Source organism: Aplysia californica, unplaced genomic scaffold (assembly GCF_000002075.1).
Source record: "Aplysia californica isolate F4 #8 unplaced genomic scaffold, AplCal3.0 scaffold00496, whole genome shotgun sequence".
In the NCBI taxonomy this organism is placed as follows: Eukaryota; Metazoa; Mollusca; class Gastropoda; order Aplysiida; family Aplysiidae; genus Aplysia; species Aplysia californica.
This window is the reverse complement of record NW_004797766.1, coordinates 474,317-482,182: the sequence shown is the minus strand read 5'-3', so window position 1 is coordinate 482,182 and position 7,866 is coordinate 474,317.

The window sequence follows — 7,866 nt, the reverse complement described above, 5'->3', positions numbered from 1 at the left end:
TGCCGCACAGATCCTTTCTTTCAGGACTGTGCACCATCCTTAGACAACAACAATATAAGTAGAGAGATAGATTCTGAGCATGTGTAATGAATTTGTGTAATACCTTATAAACGTTTCAGCACATAATACATTGTACTTTGTTTATCAATGAAATATTGCGCAAGCGTTTGTTAAAAAAGATTAAAATGATCTGGAAAGGCACTTCAATGGGAAAACACAGTGCAAGTGGTAGCCTGTTATAAGTTACAAGTGGCAAAGTTAAAAGAACAATGTGTGTTCCCCCAGTTTGATGAAAAGTGTACTTGGCTACAGGTGGGAGTTTTTTTAGGCTGTTCAATGGAACGTCTTTGACTTGATTTTTCTGGGGCTTAAAGGTCACCGTTTGGAACTGTGGGTTTGTAGGAAATAAATAGTTATTGAATAGTCTCTGTTGAGTCTGTTCCTTAATATCACTTCAGTTTATGATTATATTTTCCCTGAAAGCATCTTCTTTAAGTTTTCTCACTTTGGCTTTTCCGTGGATACGATTGTTCAGCCTTTGTTTTGTCTCCTCTTCAGTTCAGGTTTGAGAACAAGTCCTTTTAACTCGAAACTGACCTACAGTAGTGATGTGAGTCAACAGCAGGGAACCTCGCAATATGAGCATTATTAAGGGTGGGAAGTTTTTCATCTCTTTCTTTGACAGTTGTTGGGCATCATCATCTTTTGTCTACTTCAATAGTTTCAGCTGATGTTGTCATACAGATGGCGGTATTCCATCGACAGTCAAGTAATATCTATTGGTCTTCTGTCCGCGAGAACAGCTTGTCCCTTTCATAGATTCAGTGCTGTCAGTGTGACCAACAACAAACTCACATTGTAGGTGACGGTCTCCAAGTCTGTAATATTGCTGGAACATTTCCCCGTGTGTTTCATTCGCAATTGTGTGACAGCTTCGACCATATTTCTCATAGCTTTCAAATTCGTACCTGTCTCAAATCCTGTGCACGCCAAAATGTATTTCAGTTTCAGTTATAGGGCTAAGGAACTCCTCTCGAAAATGTCTTTTGTGGTTAGTTTCTTTATTCTTATTGGACTGTGGACCTTTCAATTCTGAGCACTCACTTCCTTGACAGCACCTTCTACCATGAAATTTTCAGGTTGAGTACAATATCCAACGACAACAGAGTTATTCTCTTCTGGCTTTATCCGTTATCTACTCACGATGCTATGTGGCTTTTTTTTAAAGACTATTATGAGCCTGTTTTTTCCACAAAGTGACTGTATGTATAGCACAGGAGCAATACACACCTTTCACAAGCTGCAAATATGTCCTTCTTGCATGACTCAGAAACTAGGTTTGAAAGACGGGTTTGCTTCTAAATTGTCAATATAATTATAATAATAATCAGACCTTTCTGCAATACCACATCTTTGGGGACTCAAGGACCTAATCAAAACTTTTACTTGCTGAAAATATTTTTTAAAGTGAACGTTTATCAGCTTACAAATGAGGTAAGATACTATCACTTTATGGGTGCATGAACATCAAACGTTGAAAGCAAGGATGAAATTTAAAGCATGCGTACCAAAACAACACTTGTCTTCTTGAACTAAAAGGAAGCGCATAAAAGTCCCACAATGATGCTGCGAGAAAGAATCAGCAAGACTACTAAACATGAAATGAGATACATCCCCCTCTTTTACAAGTAAGGAAGCATCTCATACAATGGCGTATGCGGTCATGTCATATGCCTCAGCATATATTCTCTCAAAGGGGCGTAACAAGGCATAGGCCTCTATGTGAGATGCAGTTTCATGCCAGAGAGCTATAGGGCTAAACTAAATGCTTTTTTCTCATGACTCCGCCATTTTTAAAGCTCTCGATACGCCGTTTTGAGAGAACATAGATCCCCCTACCGGACACACCATAGTGATGTAACTCAAAACCGGTAATTTTGACGATACGCCCTTTTGTGACATGGGTGACGATGTGTTCTGGAACCTTGGAAAAAAAGAGAGAATGGAGATATACATATATATATATGTATAGGTCTTATTAATAGCTCCGTCCAAAATTCTGCTTTTCTTTTTCTCAATGCGAGAAATGGTGCTACTTTTACTGCATTTCTCTGTTTTTCAGAGTGGTGATGATGTGTTATATGAAGTTGTATAGCTGTACACCGCATAAACTACTGATACAATCACTACAATTAATGATTACTGTAAGTGTTCAATTTTTGCTGTTGTTTTATTCCATCTGTGGTGCAACTTGATCTGTGATAATTACATAGACAAACTTCATCTGGCAGTGTTGTTCTAGTCTTTTATTCTCCTCTACTTTGACTTACTTTTCTAAAACAGTTTTGTTGAATTCTTGGATTTATCAGTCTAAAAGTTCCACATTGAATGCACTTGATAATTTGAGTAGGTTTTTTTCTTCATTACTTTCCTTCAATAATTTCTGCCTATCTGTCTCTCTTTCCCAACGCTCAACTTCTGTTTTTGTGTAAATGTGCTTCTGTTTTCTTTAACTTAACTAAAGACTGCTGTCCTGTGAAGACATTCCGTGCAACATTTGTTGTCCTGGTATTTATTACTTTTTTTTAGGGGAGGGGGGGGGGGGAGGGATTGGGATAATATGATAGTATTTTAGCATTTGGAATCTATCAATACTTTGTTTTGTTTTTAATGTATCAAATGTGAAAGTACATGTACGATTTTTATTCCTCTGTACTACTAAGTAACCAAGGACATGTTGAATTTGTTTTGAGCAGTTTTAAGGCAGAGGATATCACCCCACTGTGGGTAGGAAAGTTCTTGAATATCTGGTGTTAAGTCTCTGTTCTTTTGTTGATGTGATTGTTCCTCTGGATGTTTTCTTCCAGTTTTGATTTTAAAATAAAACGCTGTTGCTTGTTAAACACAAACGTACTGAGTCATCAGTGTTTCTTTCATTGATCAACTGCATGACTGTTTATACCATGGGGGGAGAATGAAAGTTTCATACAATGTGTCAAAATACTTCCAAGTGCGGTAAAAAAAAAAAACTTGTAGCGCGACTTATTGTCAAATATTTACTAAACTATCGAACACAGACTCTCCAGCTTTTGCATAATGATTTGTATCAATTTGTCTTAACAGATTAATATTTTTGTAAACAACTTTTAGCTTTGATCTAGAAAATTCCTTAATAAATACTAATAAAATAAACAAATGATCTCTACAATAAATATTAAAAGGTTTACAGCTTGGACAACATCGCTTTATCAAGCAAGTCCGTCATTTTAAAAAAATCGCAACATTATGATGAAAATGCATGTTTTGAGAACCTTTAGTGCAAAAAATGTGTTCACTATAAAATTAATTTCTTTAATAAGTTTTGCCACTAAAAAATGTCATTGGTGAGCTGTGATGTAGGCCATATACGTATGCAAAATGTGTGTGAGAAGCGGGAAGTGCACATACATGTACTGTGAACAATCAAAAATCCCGTTTCCTTCGACGGAGATTTATATTTTATAGGCCTACATTTATAAAGAAACTCAATTGTTGTGGAAAAATATGATTTAGTGAAGACAATTTGATGCAAACTGCTGTGCAAAGTTTGGGTGACATCGTTAAAGAGATATTTGAGGATAAGTTGCGCCACGAATTTTTGACCACACTACATTGCTTTTCAGGTGGATAAAACAAAACCCCGACTACTTCGGTCCCACTTTAAGTTAAAAGTTTTATTTGGATGCATTTTTTTTCACAATACGATAAATCAACAGACTTTCTAAGTAACTGGGCATGCTATTACATGTACATACTAGTTAACTCAGTTAATATCATGCCTGACTGAGGTGTGAATGACCCTGGTTTAAATTTCTATTACTATAAGTGGGTTTTTTTTCTGTTTTTTTCTCGATCATTTGGCCACCATTTCATGTTTTTGACGCATTTTATTTTTTACAACAAACAACATGTCAGAAGTCTACTGCACATTGCAGGGTCATATCTTTTGTTTGCGCACACAAAGTGCCATAGGTCCTTTTAGACTCCTGGGTCAAAGTTGATGAAGCAAAGCAGAACCTTATATTTATACAGTTGACTTGAACTTGAAATTATCCAAGACGGGTACCCATTCTCAGGGAGAAAAGTGGTTTTGTGAGACAGACAGACAGACAGACATTTTGGGCAGAGAGAGAGAGAGAGAGAGAGAGAGAGAGAGAGAGAGAGAGAGAGAGAGAGAGAGAGAGAGAGAGTTCTTTTTTGTACAAGTGTGTCTTGGAGGGGTGGCCATTAGGGCATTAGCCTTCATTAGGACTGTATATTATAGCGCCTTTATTCGACCCAACCCGATCCGATCTAGTCATACAATGCAGATTTGGTCAATTTGACCGGTGGGCATCTGCTATAAATGAAGGATGAGGCAACGACCTCCACTCTTTAACTCTTTCTGTGCCCCGCACATATCTGTCACAGACATTCTTCCCATCAAGTGGCCATGTGCTGACGAACCGAGGTACAGAGAGAGTTAGCACTTTCGGACCTTATACATTATGATTTGTCGTGGACTCACGTCCAATCGGCAACCGACTAACGGCAATGTTGCAACACGCTTCGCACCACCACACGCTTAATAAGAGACACGAATGTGAGCACATGTAGGCCTACATGTATTATTATTGTTTCATAGAACGCATGAGGGTGGTTGGTGGGTGCTCTGGTGTGGTTTGCTTCTAAGGCTTCTTCATTATCGAACATCTGTCGTCCTTATTTCTCCTTTTCTGTATACTGGTACGCTACTTCTCGTAACACCTAATGGTCGTCACTTATAGTGACCTAATTGTGTTGCAAGCACCGCAAAATTCTTACTAAATAAACACACAACCAATAGAATGCATGTTGTTGTCTGCCTATTTAAGTTTAAGATAAAAAAAAGAAGAACTCAGACCAGATTTCGAAACCTGTATGAATAACGAAGTTATACTACACTCCTTTTCTAAGTGCCCTGCCCAAAAACAACGCATCTCCAAGCACTGTCGAATAGCGAGAATGCGCGTCCCCAGTGAGTTAAGAGACAAACAGAATTACCACTGTAGTATTAATAGTTCTGAGTTAGTGTCTGCGACAAGACCTGGTCAAAATCGACATAGCTACTGTGGAAACCTGCACAGTCATGCCTGATAAGACAGACAAGTTCCCCTCAGCAGGGACTAGTCGCTCATCGCTCTGAAACATTACGTCACGAACAGTTTGGCTTATCTCTTATTGTCAGCGTGTGTATCCCAAGGTTTCACGCAGCTAATCATTGATTTCATTTTGCTATGCATTTCCAATAAATACACAACGTATTTATTTGTATTTTCACCTGGACGCAATGTGCTCTAAACGAGGCGCACAGTTGGGCATAGGTAACACGAATATGGAAAACTCGAAACCAAGGGTAGCTCGTAAAATTTGTCACTCACCGACTGATTTTTCTGTATCGGTTAAACCGCATTTATTGATATAATTATATGTCCAACACATTTGTCAATCCTCGACGTGTTTGAGATATCTGTGACTGATTACTGTATCATTTTTCTGTAAAACTCCCAACAATTACATTTTGGGGGGTGTATTTGTGCACCGTTAGATTTAGTTGGCACCATGGGGGATTGGGAGGCACATGGCCCTTGTTCCAACTCTTTCTAGGTAGTTTTTTCATCGTGGGTTGCTTGGGAAGTTTACATAGATCTGTACCTACTTATGGTACTGGTCCTATCACCGAGTATCTCAGGTGGACGGGGGTTTCCACTCTTGAGTGACCATACAGTGTCGAAAAGAGGTTTTAAATACCAAACCATGCCATACCATACCATACCATACCATACCATACCATACCATACCATACCATACCATACCATACCATACCATACCATACCATACCATATCATACCATACCATACCATACCATACCATACCATACCATACCATACCATACCATACCATACCACACCATACAACACCACACCACACCACTCCACACCACACCATACCATACCATACCATGCCATACCCTGCCACACCATGCCATACCATACAACACCACACCACGCCACACCACACCCAACCAAATTGCACCATACCGCTCCATGCTGTTCTATACCATACCATATCAGGCTTTGCCATTCTGAGAGGGTGGGAGGGAAGGGAGGGGAACAGCTGAATGCTAAATGTGCTCTAAAGAAAGCTGGTCCATAAGGCCCATTGAATTTAACTCCTGTCGAGACTTGTAAAAGCAAGCACCGGTAAAATACTAACCCCTAGACTAAATTAATGAGGTTGCAAGAGGTTGGATCCCTTTATAAAACAACAGGATTGTTTTTAAACCTTAGTATACAAGACATGAAACTTTGGAATCCTGCATGACTAACTTTGGTCACCATTTCAAGCCGAGTTTTTCCCCAATGTTAAGTGCTGTTGAGCTCCAAAACATTGAAAGTAACGATTGAATAAAACACAAAAACCCACCCGGGGTAATTACAAATATTTTGTTCCCCAGCGACACAATTTTGACCATTTAAGAAGCGGGCTGTTTCGACCTTGCTTGTTACAAGGCCAACTCAACTGTGAAGGATACATGGCAGCAAGAAGCCGGATATTTTTTTGGTATAAATTAATTCTTTTAATTAATCAAAACCAACCACACGTCTGTCAGGTGCAAAGCAAAGAACCAAACTGCAGTCGAACCTTTTCAAGACGACCGCCTACTGTCAAGAAGAAAAGTGGTCATCTTAGACAAGTGGTCCTGTTGGACAGCGTCATTATGATACAGCAAAATTAGACGCTCTTAAGCAAAAGGGGCTACCCCGAAAAATGCTGTTTTGAGAAAATCAAAGGTGGTAAAGGTTTTGCTCCTTGTTCAGTTTCTTTAAAAGACAAGGAGTCAAGGAGATATTTCTCAATGACCAGACAAATATACACACCAGTGAAACCAAACTTCTGTGATAGGTAAGGCAATTTCCACTTTTGGTAAAGGTCGAGATTTATTTAGTCCGCTTGTCCTTAAAAGCGACCAATTCAAACAACAAAAACAAAACAAGACACATCCCCTTCCCCAACTCCCAAATAAATAAAAAAAAAAGCAATGGGAGAAGTGGGAAGAGGGCATTTGTACATGTGATTCTCTTGGACAAATGGTTGTCAGAACAGGTTTAATATTGCATGTAACACACAGGCGCTGGACATTTAAAAATGTGGGCCTGTTTAGCTGTCCCCGTGGTTTAATAATAGTAATAGCATTTATATAGCGCATATCCAAGCTCAAGAGCATGCTCTATGCGCTTTACAACTATTATTACCCCAGCACACCCTCGGAGAACATTCAGAAACATTCTCGGCTTCCGCAGAAGCATACAATGCAAGCTGCGGATTTCACCCGGTTTTATGCACCCCGCATAATTTAGCAACATTTGATCATTTTTTGGGCATAATTTCTGATTATTTTCCTTTATCATTCTGTGTTAAAATTAACAGAATCGCATAATTACACATTTTGGGGCTCATTTTGCATAATTTTATAATTTTTCTTATAAAACGACGGGGACAGGTTTAGTAGCGCGATCCCTCAAGTGCGTCTTCGCAGGCTGACCAGCAGCAGGTGGTGTTGTTAAGTGTAACTTGTCTCTCCGTGCTCATTGACCAAAGCCTACTGGTGACTTCCTCAGGGACACAATGACCGGTGAGTGCCTTGTCAAATAATATGTGGTAGACATTCACTAGTACGAGCACTACTATTGTATAGTCCTAATGTCCCCATTCTCAGTGTCTTACTCTCTCTTTCTCTCTCCTCACTCTCTCTCCCTCCCTCACTCCCTTTATCTCTCTTCTACCCCACCTCTCTTTTACTCCCCC